The sequence below is a fragment of the Kogia breviceps genome, chromosome 3 (genome assembly GCF_026419965.1).
Source record: "Kogia breviceps isolate mKogBre1 chromosome 3, mKogBre1 haplotype 1, whole genome shotgun sequence".
Classification (NCBI taxonomy): domain Eukaryota; kingdom Metazoa; phylum Chordata; class Mammalia; order Artiodactyla; family Physeteridae; genus Kogia; species Kogia breviceps.
Window position 1 is genome coordinate 134,942,529 of NC_081312.1, and position 14,712 is coordinate 134,957,240.

Here is a 14,712-nt window from a genome sequence, read left to right on the forward strand (position 1 = left end):
GAATTTGCTGGAAGGCCATGAATGTAGTTTAGGAGGGGCCCAAGGAGCGGCAGCTGGCCTCAGGGAGGTTGAAACCAGAAACGGGTCTCCCTCTGGTCTTCCCCTTCATCTCTCAGCCCTGCTTCTTTCCCCTCTCTCTGCAGGATTTTATAACGGAAGTTTATGCTCACCCCCCTAACAGGATAGATCTACCATTTCCAAAGTGAGAAACCAACAGTCCACTGTGCTCAGTTTAAAATAAGTGGTCAAAAGCTGCTTAGAGAACCATAGGCCCTCCAGTTACGCCCTTCCCCACGCAGAGGTTATAAACGGGTAGGAGTCAGAGAATAAGGAGTTTGAGAAGGAGGATGTCTGTGGTGCTGGTCTGTGTGGTGTACGTCCTCACCATCATAACAGAAATGCTAACAGCTACTACTGATGGCGTGCTTATCATTTGGGAGGCCGCCATGCTTAGCACTGTACATGGACGATCTCATTCGACCCTTGCAACAGACATATGAGGGAGGTTCTATTATTATCCCCATTTTACAGATGAGAAAACTGAGGCTTGGGAAGATTAGTAACTCCCTAGTAAATTGCAGATCTGACTCCAAAGCCCTGAGTTATGCTGTGTCCTGTCAGTCTGTGGGTGTGGCACACGGCGTTCTTGTGTGTGTGTTATACACTACTAATCTGACAGTGTTGATAGGTGTGCACTTCCATATGGGCCCTTGGGGGTGCTATGCACACATGCATGTGTGCAGGCCAGTGTACGCCTGCAGTGGGAGACTTTGAAGGGAGTCACCCCCACGCTTCTGGGTCTGCCTGGTTCACATCCCAAGCAGTGCTGGTGAAACTTTCCCCAGCCACTGCTCTTTGGTGACCAGTTTTCTTAATGAAAAATTCAGCGAACAGGACTCGTTGTCAAGCACTGGGGAGGCCTGCACACTTGGTGGCTTTGGCAGATGAAGCCCCATGGAGAGGGGCAGTGCCCACAGCTCTGTTTCTATCCTCATCAGGGGGCTCCCAGGAGCCACCACACAGGGAGAAATATGAGGCTTCGAAAGACCCAGGAGACCTCAGCAGCTGCCTTCTCTGTCATTCCCACCCACCAGGCAGGCTTCCCCCAGCCTTGTTTGCAGCCCCTCTCCTCAAAGCTGCCTTCAGAATACCGGCTTCATCCCGATCACAGGCCTGCTCCACAAACCTCCATGGCTCCCTACTACCCTAAACATAATATGCACCGATACCCTGCTTCCCTCCACGACCTGGCCTCAACCAGCCTTTCTAGAAAACCCATCCACGTAGCTGCCAAGGCCGGCACCAGTTTGAGGGGAGAGATGTCCAGAGCGCAAAATTTAAGGAGGCCCTTGCTCTCAGGGTCCAGCCCACAGCACTTACCCTGGGTATCCTCTACCATCCCTGGCCCAGGAGCAGGCATACGCATGGGCTGCTCAGGCTGAACTAAAGGTGCTGCAGAAAATTCAAGTCTGGTCCAACAAAGCCTCTGAGTGCCAGCTCGGTGCTGGGCTTCCCCGGACATCCTGTCACTTGGCCTCAGAGCACGCCCGTTTTGAAAGCAGGTACCTCCCCGCCCTGAGTCTGACGCACTAAAGCCACAGAACCAGCTAGCAGCAAACAACAAGCTATAAGACCCCCTGGGTTGAAGACTCACCATGGGGAAGCTGCTGAAGGCCTCTATTACCTTGTTAACACTCGAGATGATCCAGGGAAGTTGGTGCTGCCCTCCATCTTTATTGTTCACAGAACCCGGATTTGCCAACGCGCCTGCTCAATGAAATGTATTTCAACCTCCAATCAATACTCACTGTGCCTTCAGGGTTGCTGGCGGACATGCGCAGAGTGGCGCCCCGTGCACGTTCCCAGCTAAAGTCCAGCAAGCCGACCAATGCTCCGCCTTCCTGTTTCAGCTCACACTGTTAAACGTGTCCTTTCCATGGTCCGTTTAGTGCTGAGCTCTTCACAATTTTGTGCTTTTTGTTGGTGATTTCGCTTTTTTTTTTTGGCCGCATGGTGTGGCATGAGGGATCTTAGTTCTCCCTCCAGGGATCCAACCCACGCCCCCTGAAATGGAAGCGTGTCTTAACCACTAGACCGCCAGAGACGTCCCAATCTGCTATTTTAAATGGCCCCAAGCATAGTGCTGAGTGCTTTCTAGTATTCCTAACTGAATGAAGGCTGTGATGTGCCTTACAGAGAAAACAGGTATGTTCATTTAAAACACTATATATTAAATGAGGTATCTGAACAGAAATACACATAAAACAAGGTGAGGTATTGATCAATTGAAAAAATGTGACCAGAGGCTCAAAGAAACCTAATCCGGTATTTTCCCTAGGAATAATGGCTCAGTATTCAGTGTTCCCAACTACTTTACAGACCATGACTACCACGAATAATGAGAATCACCTGTGTTTTCATTCTTTGTTGGTGAAGAAACTATGGCTCAGAGAGGCTAAGTCACCCATCTGGGAGTTGCAGGTCATTCTGAGAGGAGTCAGAAACGAGCCCTCTGCTTTTTCATTAGCTGGGAGTAAATGCTGGTGGCCTGGGACATAAGTGAGAGGGGCAGACGCAGACTTGGCATTATCTAAAGTTCTTTTTCATTTATCTTTCCATCGTTATGATCAGATACAAGTGAAAGCCTGGGCATGGTGCAAGTCAGTCCTTAACACCTCTCAAATCCTTCTACTAATTGCCCTTTTTTTTTTTAAGAATTCTTCTTTAAAATTTATTTATTTATTTTTGGCTGTGTTGGGTCTTAGTTGCGGCACTTGGGATCTTTCGTTGCGGCACGTGGGCTCTCTAGCTGCCCCATGGCATGTGGGATCTTAGTTCCCCAACCAGGGATGGATCCTGTGTGTCCTGCATTGCAAGACATATTCTTTTTTTTTTTTTTTTTTTTTCAGTACGCGGGCCTCTCACTGTTGTGGCCTCTCCCGTTGCAGAGCACAGGCTCCGGACGTGCAGGCTCAGAGGCCATGGCTCACGGGCCCAGCCGCTCCGCGGCATGTGGGATCTTCCCGGACCGGGGCACGAACCCGTATCCCCTGCATCGGCAGGCGGACTCTCAACCACTGCGCCACCAGGGAAGTCCCAGCAAGACATATTCTTAACCACTGGACCACCAGGGAAGTTCCTAACTGCCCTTTTTAATAAAGAAAGAGCAGCCCTCAGGTCCAGAGCCTCCAGCACTAAGGAGGGTCTAGCTGGAATTTAGTAACAATCATTTTTATACTTGCCTTCAAATAGAATACTTGCCATAAATAACGGGTCATTGTGGTTTTTAACTTTCAACAAAGTGATAGAAAGTTTTTTTTCAAATAGATCCCGTTAAGTAGAGGTGTAAATATTTAAAGAAAAATGTTAATTGTAAGAAAAATGCCAAAGGTGGCATGTAGTAGTACATGGACAAGGAAAAAATCAGGAAGGTGATCTGTGAATGGCTGATGTTTTGGGGGTGCTGGTAACATTGTTTCTCGATCTGGATGCTGAATATAAAAGGTGTACTAAAACATTTAGTGGTTTAAATCATAGTGGCTTAAACCAACAACAAGTTAATTATTCTACAGTTCTAGAGGTCAAAAGTCCAAAACGGGTTGGTAGGGCTGTGTCCTTCTGGAGACTCTAGAGGAGAATCTGTTCCTTGCCTTTTCCAGTTTCCAGAGGCTGCTTGCACTCCTAGGCTTGTGGCCTCTTCCTCCATCTCCAAAGCCAACAGAAAATCTCTCTCTCCTGCCTCCTTCTTTCCTTTGTAAAGAACCCTGTGGTTACATTAGGTCCACCTGGATAATCCAGGATCATCTCCCCATCTCAAGTTCCCTAGTCACATCTGCAAAGTCCCTTTTTGCCAAGTAAGGTAACATACTCACAGGTTCTGCAATTAGGATGTAGACATCTTTGCACCATAATTCTTTGGGGGCCATAATTCTTCCCACCACATGTGGAAGTGCATGTGTGGGTGTGTACAGGGCCTGCAGAACTGGGCGCTTGGTAACTAAGGCGTCTCCATGCACACAGCATTCCAGCATAGTCAAGCGTGCAGCTGCCATCTGCTGCTGTCCCCTCAAAGCCTCCCTTTGCAGCCTTGCTGCAGCCAGTGAGCTCACCTTTCCCTTCTAGCTGGGATCAGGGCGGAGGGGAGGGCTGGGGAGCCTCGTGCTGGGAGGCCGGGCAGTGCCAGCAGTGGATGGCCTGGGCAGGAAGGCGGCCCCAGCCCACCCTCAGCAGTCACTCCGTTCAATTGCTCTTTATGAGCTCCCCCAGCAAACCTGCAGCAGGTTCATCATCTGAAGTCACAGAGAACCATTTGGTCACAATTCTGGGCACCACCAGCCTCCTCCATCGTAGTTTGGCTGGGTTTGGGCATTTTACAAACTGCTAATCCATCTGTCTTCATGATCACATCATTTACTTTCAAAACTGAGGTGCCCCTTGCAATGCATTTATTAGTAATAATAAAACATGCAGTAACAAAAAAATATTGTTTATGTACCACTTACCTTCCACGTCAGGATCCGAAACGCTTTACACACGTTAGAGCCTTTAACCGTCTTGCCGACCCCACGAGGGAGGTATTAATACTACCTGTACTTGCAGATAAGGGGTCTAAAGCTCAGAAAGGTGAAGTGACTTGCCCAAGGTCCTGAAGTAAGTGAATGGGGGAGCTAGGATTGGGGTGCAGGCCCTAACGGTAGCCCACACTGCCTGGTTCCTGGGAAGGGAGTGCCTGGGTGAGGTTGTGACTGGAGATCCACTCCAAGCAAACCTAGGCCTGGCTCTCCTGGGATTTCTCCTCTAAAATGCCCCTTGCCCTGGGGAGGGGAGGAAAAGAGGCCCAGGTTTGGAGCCATGCTTCTGTCAGTTTCAGTGTGAGTTTCACGGTGTAATGCATGGCTTGGGGAAGGCCTGGCCTGGACCCTGTGACCCTGAGGAAGCAACTTGCTCTGTCTGGGCCTCAGCCCCTCATCTCTAGATCTGGGGAGCTGGACTCAATGCCTCCCAGGGCTTTCCAGGGCTGGCCCTGCAGGGCTCCCACAGGGACTGTGGCCAGCCAGAGGGCTGCTGGGGGCTTGCTGAACCCTTGGGGTAGTCCCAGAACCTTGGTGACATCCATGTGTCATCCTCCTCAGGCCATGGGCCCCAGGCTCTGGAGAGGGCACTACCCGGTGGTATTGGTCTCCAGCCACTTTCAAGGATAAGGATAAAATCTTAAACTGGATTACACTTAATTTTCCTTCCTTAAAAAGCAATCAGTATATAAAATATAATTGCCAAGTTGTCTAAAATGCTACAATCCAGATGCTCCCATGAAAACCGCACAAGGACTATATCAGAAAGACACAGGAGCCAACCAAAAGAATGGCCAGAGCTGGAACAAGGTAAGCAACCAAATAAATAAAGAAGTACTACATTATAACCCAAAGTATAAAACATATATCTATGAGTCCATAGTGCTATAAATTAATGATTGAAAAAATAAATAAACAAGGAAGACAAGACAAATCTCTGGTGGAAAATAAAATCCAAATAATTTAGGTAGATACTCCCACATCGAGGAAGAAGAACATAAGCCCCCAACCCTTAAGTGTGGGCTGTGCATAGTGACTTCCTTCCAAAGAGTGCAGGATGAGAAGGGGAAAAGAGTAACTTTACAGGGGGGTCACCTGACAGACACTATGTCAGCCAGGTGATCAAGGCCAACATCAACCATGATAAATTATGTTGATAGTATGTACCTTTAATCCTGGAACAGAAAAAAAGACGGTAGGTAAAAACTGAGGAAATCTGAATAAAGTATGGACTTTAGTTCATAAGAATGTGTCAATATTGGTTGATTAATTATAACAAGTGTAGCATATTAATGTAAGATGTTAATAACAGGAGAAGCTGGGTTGTGGAACTTATGGAATCTCTCTGTACCATCTTTGTAATTTTTTTCTGTAATTATAAAGCTATTCTAAAATTTAAAGTTTATTTTTAAAATCATGTATTGAATTGTTACTTAATATGTACACTTAATTTTTTAAAACTTTTGTGTTTATTATCTGAGCATTAAAAATAACATAAAAAGAAGAACTTTGGTTATACATTCATGTACTTTAATCAATTTCTTAGCCATATCTGTTTCTATCTGTCACTGGTATTTTTCTAAAGAATATGTGTTTTTAAGAAATATGGTCTAAACTAACACAACATTGTAAAGCAATTATAGTCCCATAAAGATGTTAAAAAATAAAATAAGCAAAAAAAAAGAAAGAAATATGGTCTCTTTTTTCCCCCTCAAAGAATTGCATGCAACTATCTTCAAAGTTACTATGATTAATAAAATGGAAATTGTTGACACCCTTCATGGACTCTTCTCTATGATTACAATATTCTTAATAAGAATATAGTTTTTCTGCAGAGGTACCCGATAAGCTCAGAGCAGATTCTGCTAAATGGAGGACATTCTGAATTCTCATTTCTTTACGTAGGAATGGTTAACTATTTCAGCCCCAATATTTTCACACGCAGTGTATTTACATTTAGAATACCTTTCTTTAACAAATGAGAAGATAAAATTCTCATATAAGTTGACTTTATAATTCTATTTAATATTTTGCCAGTTGTAAATGCGGCAAAACCATAAGCCTCTGTCTTCCCTTCAATCCAAGTATAAAATATAAATTTTCCCAATTTAAGATAGGAACTCCATCAAAATATTCTTCCCCAAAATCCAGGCATTCTAAAGAAAAATTCGAGAATCTCTAAATTAAATCTTGGCCACCATTTGTGTTCTCATTACTTAATTTGTTCAGCAACTCCCTTGCTTTTGAGGGATATATGAAAATGTGTCCTCGTGTGAAATAACGGAAATTTGGTGAAAGCTTTGTTTACAGTACCTTAAGTTCATAAAAGTTAAAGTTTATTTTGGCACCCTTGTTGAACACTCTGATTAAAGGTTTTCTATTGCTTTTGAACAAAATTTAGAGGATTCATTTACAAAATGTCCAATTCCATTGTAAACACTTAAAATGATTTACAAAGTTCTTCCAAGGATCAAACACTTAAAAATTGTGACTAATGACAGACAGCAAAAAGAGAAAACATACTGTTGTGCAAGGCTCTGCCAGATCATGCTGGAGCCTGAGGCAGAAAGAAAATTGATAATACTGATCCTCTCTTTATTTAAATTTTGGATATTTTGTTCATCATGGTTTTTGCATTTATTTTTGATTTTTAAGATACATATAGCATTAAAATACTATTTGTCTTGATTATTGAGTTTTTTGCTGCCCCTTAAACTTTGCCCCTGAGGCATGTGCCTTGTTCCCCTCTCCCGAGTCCTGGCCCTGTGGCTATAATGAAATATGTCTTATATTAAACACCTTTGCCATGAAAATATTGTAGTGTGGTCACTATGTATGTGTGTGTGTACATACAGATAACTACAGTTTCCGTTTCAACTGATATAGCATCACAGCTTGTTTTATCCCAATTTTCAATTATATTTGCACCACACCGATTCCAAGTTCATTTCTGCTCCATGAATTTCCTAATTGGATATGAATATTGTTTTTACCACGCTGCTGCATTCTACCAAAATTTGTATTTATACTTGCAAGCACAAAGAATTCTATCTTCGATGCTGAATTTTTTAAATGAATTTGCAAGAATATTTACCACAACGTCAGATGTTTCATCCTCCCCAGGAAGAACTCCCCAAAGCTTGACTTTGATTCTATTATTCAAATCTCCTGAATTTCTACAGGAAGCACTTGATGACCTTGATTTAAAACTGCTAAGGGGGGCTTCCCTGGTGCCGCAGTGGTTGGGAGTCCGCCTGCCGATGCAGGGGACACAGGTTCGTGCCCCGGCCTGGGAAGATCCCACATGCCGCGGAGCAGCTAAGCCCGTGAGCCATGGCCGCTAGGCCTGTGCGTCCGGAGCCTGTGCTGAGCAACAGGAGAGGCCACAGCAGTGAGAGGCCCGCATACCACACACACACACACACAAAAAAAACAACTGCTGAGGGCTGCTATGTTTGGTTGCAAGCAGCAGAGACCCTCTAGCTCAGGTGGAGAGCGTTGGTGGTGGGGATGACCGCACCGGGAGCTGGAGGGAAGCTCATGGAGATCTGAGCTGGAGCATCTTGGGCCAGGCTGCTGAGAGACCACGAGGAATCCAGGACAAGACCAGGCCCCCAGTGGCAGAACGTTGCCCCACTGTCTACATCCTTTTGTTCTCCTCCCACTTGCAAGTTCTTTCCGTACAGTCAGGTCAAGTTCCTGAACCAGGCCATCTGAATGGCTAGATAATTTTTTAAATAAATTACAGAAATGGTAAATAGCTGGGTAAACAGACTGTTCGCCTTCTCTTGAGTCATCTTAAATATGATTGACAGTTGAAAGCAAAAATTATGGCATTGGTAGATGATGTAGATCTAATATATGACAGCTATAATATAAAGGAAGGAGGATAAAGGGACTTACGTAGTGGTGAGATTTCTACATTCCAGTTAAGGTGGTAAAGTATTTCTCCTAAGTAGACAGTGAAAAGTTAAGTATGTATATTGAAATCACAAAAAAATTAAGAATACAGTAAAAAATACAACAGATAAACCAAAATGGAATACTAAAAAATGTTTAACCCAGGGACTTATCTGGTGGTGCAGTAGTTAAGAATCCACCCGCAGAGAGGGTGATGCAAGAGGAAAGAGATATGGGAACATATGTATATGTATAACTGATTCACTTTGTTGTAAAGGAAAAACTAACACACTATTGTAAAACAGTTATACTCCAATAAAGATGTTTAAAAATAAATAAAATAAAATAAAAAAAATCCACCCGCCAATTCAGGGGACATGGGTTTGATCCCTGGTCCGGGGAAGATCCCACATGCTGTGGAGCAACTAAGCCCGTGTGCCACAACTACTGAGCCTGCGCTCTAGAGCCTGCGAGCCACAACTACTGAGCCCTCATGCCACAACTACTGAAGCCCATGCGCCTAAAGCCCATGCTCCACAAGAGAAGTCAGTGCAATGAGAAGCCCGTGCACCATGGGCTTCCTTTCAGTTTGATTAATTTTTGCTTCATGCATTTTGAAGTCCTGCTATTATATGCATATACACTTAGGATTGTTATGTCCTCCTGGTGAACTGGACCTTTTATTGTTATGTAATGCGTCTCTTTATCCCTAGTAATTTTCTTTGCTCTGAGGTCTACTTTGATATTAATATAGCCACTCCAGCTTTCTTTTGATTGGTGTTGACATGGTATATCTTAATTTTTTTTAACAGGTTTATTGAGATACAATTCACATATCATAAATTCACCAATTTAAAGAGTATTGTTCAATTATTTTTAGTACATGTATGTTAGTCTTTTAACCTATCTATATCATTATAATTATATCAATATAATTATATGCAGCATATGGTTATATCTTTTTTTAAAAATCCATTTTGATCATTTCTGTCTTTTAGTTGGTGTGTTTAGTCTGTGTAGATTTAATGTAATTATTGCTATGTTTAGACCTAGTTCTGTCATTTCATTATTTATTTTCTGTTTGCTCTGTTTTTTTGTTCCTCTATCTCCCCTTTCCTTCTTTCTTCAGGTTAATTTTTTAAATTAATTTATTTATGTTATTTATTTTTGGCTGCTTTGGGTATTTGTTGCTGCGTGTGGGCTTTCTCTAGTTGCAGGAAGTGGGGGCTACTCTTTGTTGCGGTGTGCATGCTTCTTGCTTCCGTGGCTTCTCTTTTTTTTAATATAAATTTATTTATTTTATTTATTTATTTTTGGCTGTGCTGGGTCTTCGTAGCTGCACAGTCTTTCTTTAGTTGCGGCGTGCGGGGGTTACTCTGCGTTGCGGTGCACGGTCTTCATATTGCAGTGGCTTCTCCTGTTGCAGAGCATGTGCTCTAGGCACACGAGCTTCAGTAGTTGTGGCACGTGGGCTCAGTAGTTGTGGCTCACAGGCTCCAGAGTGCAGGCTCAGTAGTTGTGGCGCACGGGCTCAGTTGCTCCACGGCATGTGGGATCTTCCCGGACCAGGGCTTGAACACTTGTCCCCTGCATTGGCAAACGGATTCTCAACCACTGCACCACCAGGGAAGCCCCAACCATTGGGTTTTCATTTCAATTATATTTGTCATTTCTAGAAGTTCAATTTGGTTCTTTCTCAAATTCAACTGATCCGTTTTGATACTGTCTTTCTTTTGTCGTATCTCCTATCACCTCTTTAATTTCTTTAAGTAAACCACACATAATTATTTCATATTTTATAATAGATAATTCCAATATCTTCAATCGTTGTTGGTCTGATTCAGCAGTGTTGCTTCTACTGACACTCATTTCATGTCGTTTCTGTTTAATGATTTTTTTTTTCACTATGATTTCCTGTTCCTTGGAAGTTTATCTGTGAGAATTCTTTGAAGCCTAGATTTAAAGTGTGTTTCTCCAGGGAGCATTTGCAATTGCATCATCAGGCATCTGGGGAACACTTTAGATTGCATTTTTAGTTAATTTTTTTGGAGGAGGGGAGCACGGGGAGAAATATACACGTGTGATTCTGGCAGCATACCCACTTGAAATTGGGCTTGTCCAGAGATTCTCAGGGAAGACCCTTCTTTTTTTTTTTGCGGTACGCAGGCCTCTCACTGTTGTGGCCTGTCCCATTGCAGAGCACAGGCTCCAGATGCGCAGGCTCAGTGGCCATGGCTCATGGGCCCAGCCGCTCCACGGCGTGTGGGATCTTCCTGGACTGGGGCACAAACCCATGTCCCCTGCATCGGCAGGCGGACTCTCAACCACTGTGCCACCAGGGAAGCCCAGGGAAGACCCTTCTTTCCTCTGCTCCAACCCCAGTGAAGATAGAGACAGACAAATCTCTGTAGACACTTTTTTTTTTCTAGTTTACTAGCCCTTTGTGATCCTGGCTTTATGCAGGAGCCCTATTTCTCACATTGATTGGGCCCCAGGAATTATCTTCTGTTCCATGAGCTGTGTAGCCTGTTAAAGCCAGACTTTGAGTCACCAGAGACAGGCAGTTAACTTCTGGGCAAATGCTGGCTCCAAAACACGTTTACCTCTGTGGACTCAAGATCTCCTGATGCTTCCGAACCTTGACACTTCCCTTATTTTCTGTCATCTAAGCTATGATATAAATTATCTAGCATTTTAGATGTTCTGTCCCAGTGGATTTTTCTATATATATCTATTGCAAATGACATCTTTGACTTCTGATAGGGGAATTCATCCAGATCACAGTTATTGGGATAGCTAATGAACTTAGCTATAAACTAATGAACTTAGTTTTATATCTCCCGCCTAATTTCATATTTACCACTGATTATATTTTTCTCCCTCTTTCTCCTTTGCCTTTTCTGAGGCAAGAGAAATAAGTTTCTCTTTCTTCCTTATGTCAAATCCCATCACCACTTGCTTATTTAGAACTTCGACTCTGCTTTTCAGTTTTGCTGCTGGTTTTGCCTGTTTACTTCTCCCCTATCCTTTTAAAAGATCTTTAGAATACTTTTATTCTCTACTCTCCAAAACATCCTTTCCCCTCCATGGATTTGTTATATTATTTGGATCATTTAGACCAGCGATGTCCAAAAGAATTTTCTGCAATAATAGAAATGTTCTATGTCCAATGGCCAATACAGTAACCACTACCCATTAAACACGTGAAAAGTGGCTAGTGCATCTGAAGAACTGAATATTAGATTGTATTTAATTTTAATTAATTTAAATGTAAAGAGCCACCTGTGACTAGTGGCTGCCCCACTGGATACTGCGGACTTCGATTATTTCATTTCTGACTCTTAATAAGTTTTCCCTTACAGAATGGCTTTGTTTCAAGAATCTATACTTTAAAAAATCACAAATTATTAATCACATCATCATTCATTTAGATTTAACTACATGTAGCCATTTCTTCCTATTGTTTTCTATATGCTTTTTCATTCCATATCTTGAAATCTCTCTTGTAATCCAGTTTCATTTGGTTTGAGTATTTCTTTGAGTATTTTGTTCAGTCTTCATGAGCCCCAAAAATGCCCTGACAGAATTAATGGTATCTTGACTGGGACAAAGACTTGGATCACAAATCTTTTCCCTAATAATCTGTGGAAGTTTTGTTGTCCAGCATTACAGATGTAAAGACTACTGTTAGTCTGATTATCTTTGAAAGACACCTCTTCTCACCTGTATGAACCTGTGTCACGTCCTCTTTATCCCTGGGTGGCAGGTACAAATCTCAGACTACAAACCAAGGTACATGAGAAGTAGGACTTTCTTATCTAGCTGATTGTATTTCTATTTTGAGCCCTCATTTCACTTGGATGGAGCACTCTTCATCTCAGTTCTTGGGTTGGGGTGGCGATTATGTGGTGCTGAGGCAGGGGAGGGGGAACACGAAGAAGATGCAGTTCTTGGGCATATCAGACACACACTGCTGAATCCAGACCTCTCCAGGCTGTGGGAAACCCTCTTGGGCACACAGGAGCCTACTGCGGCTCCGGGGAGCTCTGTGAGGCTACATCAGGCCCATCTGCCTAGGCGTGCCCACCAGATGACTTCCGCTTCTACTCCAGTACCTGTCATGGCACAAGGAGGTTCAGGCTCCTCCCATGTCCTTGGCTGCCCTCGAGGCCCAAGGCCTCTCCATGCTTGGACCCCCAGACCCAATGGGGAGATCCATCCTCTCCTCTCACTTCCCATGAGTCTCCTCCCTCCCCAACTCGTGTAATCTTTGTTTAGTTTGGGGGGCCACACAGGGATTGAGTAGCAAAGACAGGATTGATATCCAGATGTCCAGACATCCAAGACAGGCTCCTCTCAAGCCTGCAGTGAGCGTTCACACAGAAGGACACAGCCTGCCCTGTGTAGAAGTGCCCGGGAACCCCTCAGGGCCAGGACTTACCTGCCAGGCAGGAAGTACTCCATAAACTCTGAATGGATGATATGGCGGCCACCCGGGCAGGAGCTCTGCAGTACATTCCCACTCTCCCTGCATGGTTGAGTCCCTACTGTGGGCCTGACACCGATCACTGCTTGACTCATTAGCCAGGGAGCTGTGAGGGCTGGGGTCCGGGAAGAGGAGAGGATAAGAAATGAGTGAGTGTACCCCCAGCTGGTGCAGAGCACATTACCTTTTGAAGAACAAAAGAGAGATTCTTCATTCCCATTTTATAAACGGGAAAATTGAGGCTTCTAGAGAGTGATTAATTTGCCCAAGGTCACAAAATAAGTAACTGGATAGGCTGAATTCAAATTGGCTTGAACCTTTAGCCCCAAACCTCCACACCACACAGCCTCTTCTCCACAAGCTCAGTGTGATGATACTCACTTCGCAGATGAGGGAACTGAGGCCAGAGGAGAGAAGGAACTTGCTCAAGTTAGTAGAAGAGCCAGACCCAAACCCAAGACTACAGCCTGGGCTGTTTAATCTCAGTGTTCCCTGCCTACCTGGGGCTTCCAGGCTAATGGGAAAACAGATCCTGAAGTTCCTTCCCTGGGGTGGCGGCCATCAGGTAGGCATAGTGCCTGTCCCGGCCAGCAGAGGTCAGCCATTCAGGGTGGGCAATAGCGGGTCAGGCCAGCCCACACCCTCCTGGGGGGAGGCAGAGCACAGGCCCCAGCACCGCAACAAACAAAAGTCCAGCTCCTGGGGCATCCCTGGTGGCGCAGTGGTTAACAATCCGCCTGCCAATGCAGGGGACACGGGTTTGAGCCCTGGTCCGGGAGGATCCCACATGCTGCGGAGCAACTAGGCCTGTGTGCCACAACTACTGAGCCTGTGCTCTAGAGCCCACGAGCCACAACTACTGAAGCCCGCACGCCTGGAGCCTGTGCTCCACAACAAGAGAAGCCACTGCGGTAAGAAGGCCGTGCACCGCAACAAAGAGTGGCCCCTGCTCGCTGCAACTAGGGAGAGCCCGCGTGCAGCAATGTGGAACCAAACGCAACCTAAAATAAATAAATAAAATAAATAAATTTTTTTAAAAAAGGTCCAGCTCCTGGACTCATGGAGCCACCGGGTGTGTCACACTGACACATTCAGCAAGAGAATGCCACCAACACCTTGCACTGCCTCACCTGCCCTGCCAGTGCCCTTGCCCCATGAATGACACCTGCACCTCAGAGAGCAGGCTCCCAAGGCCCTACAGAATGGGCAGCCTGGCAAGTGGCTCCACCCACTGGCCATAGCTGATTGGACCAGAGCCAGACCCCTGACCCAGGCTGGGCCAATCAGCTTCTCTCCTGGGTTTCCAGGGGCCCAAATTCCCCTTCCCTCCAGCTGTGGGCACCTGTGGCTGTTCTCCAGGCCAGGAGGACCCGGGAGGCCAGTGCGGCGGCCACAGGTGCCCACAGCTGGGCCGTGAGAAAGCCCCTCTCAGATCTCTACCTGGGGAACATAACTGACCAATGGCTTCAGCAGCTGTGCTCTAGGCCTTAATGACCATTTAACATGTGGGAAGCTGAGACTCATAGAATAGGATGATGTGGTCAAGGGGAGGGAGGGCCACCTCAACAGTTGGACATGAACAAATTGCTCTTAAACTTCAGTTTGAAAGTCAGTAGTATTAAGGCTGAGAGAGAGGAACCCCCAGGTCAGCACACACAGTATTCACACCAGCACCACTCCAGAAACGGTTTTCTCACCATCACTTATGATGCCCGCCTTTCCATCACTAGGTACATCATGAGTCGTGCCTGTGGA

The 14,712-nt window shown here is 45.0% G+C and overlaps 1 pseudogene; it reads right to left on the minus strand.

Annotated features, from left to right (window-relative positions):
* Positions 1-1,948: 1,948 nt before the first annotated feature.
* The window catches only part of LOC131753799 (golgin subfamily A member 7 pseudogene), a 30,961-nt pseudogene continuing 18,197 nt past the window's right edge, over positions 1,949-14,712 (minus strand).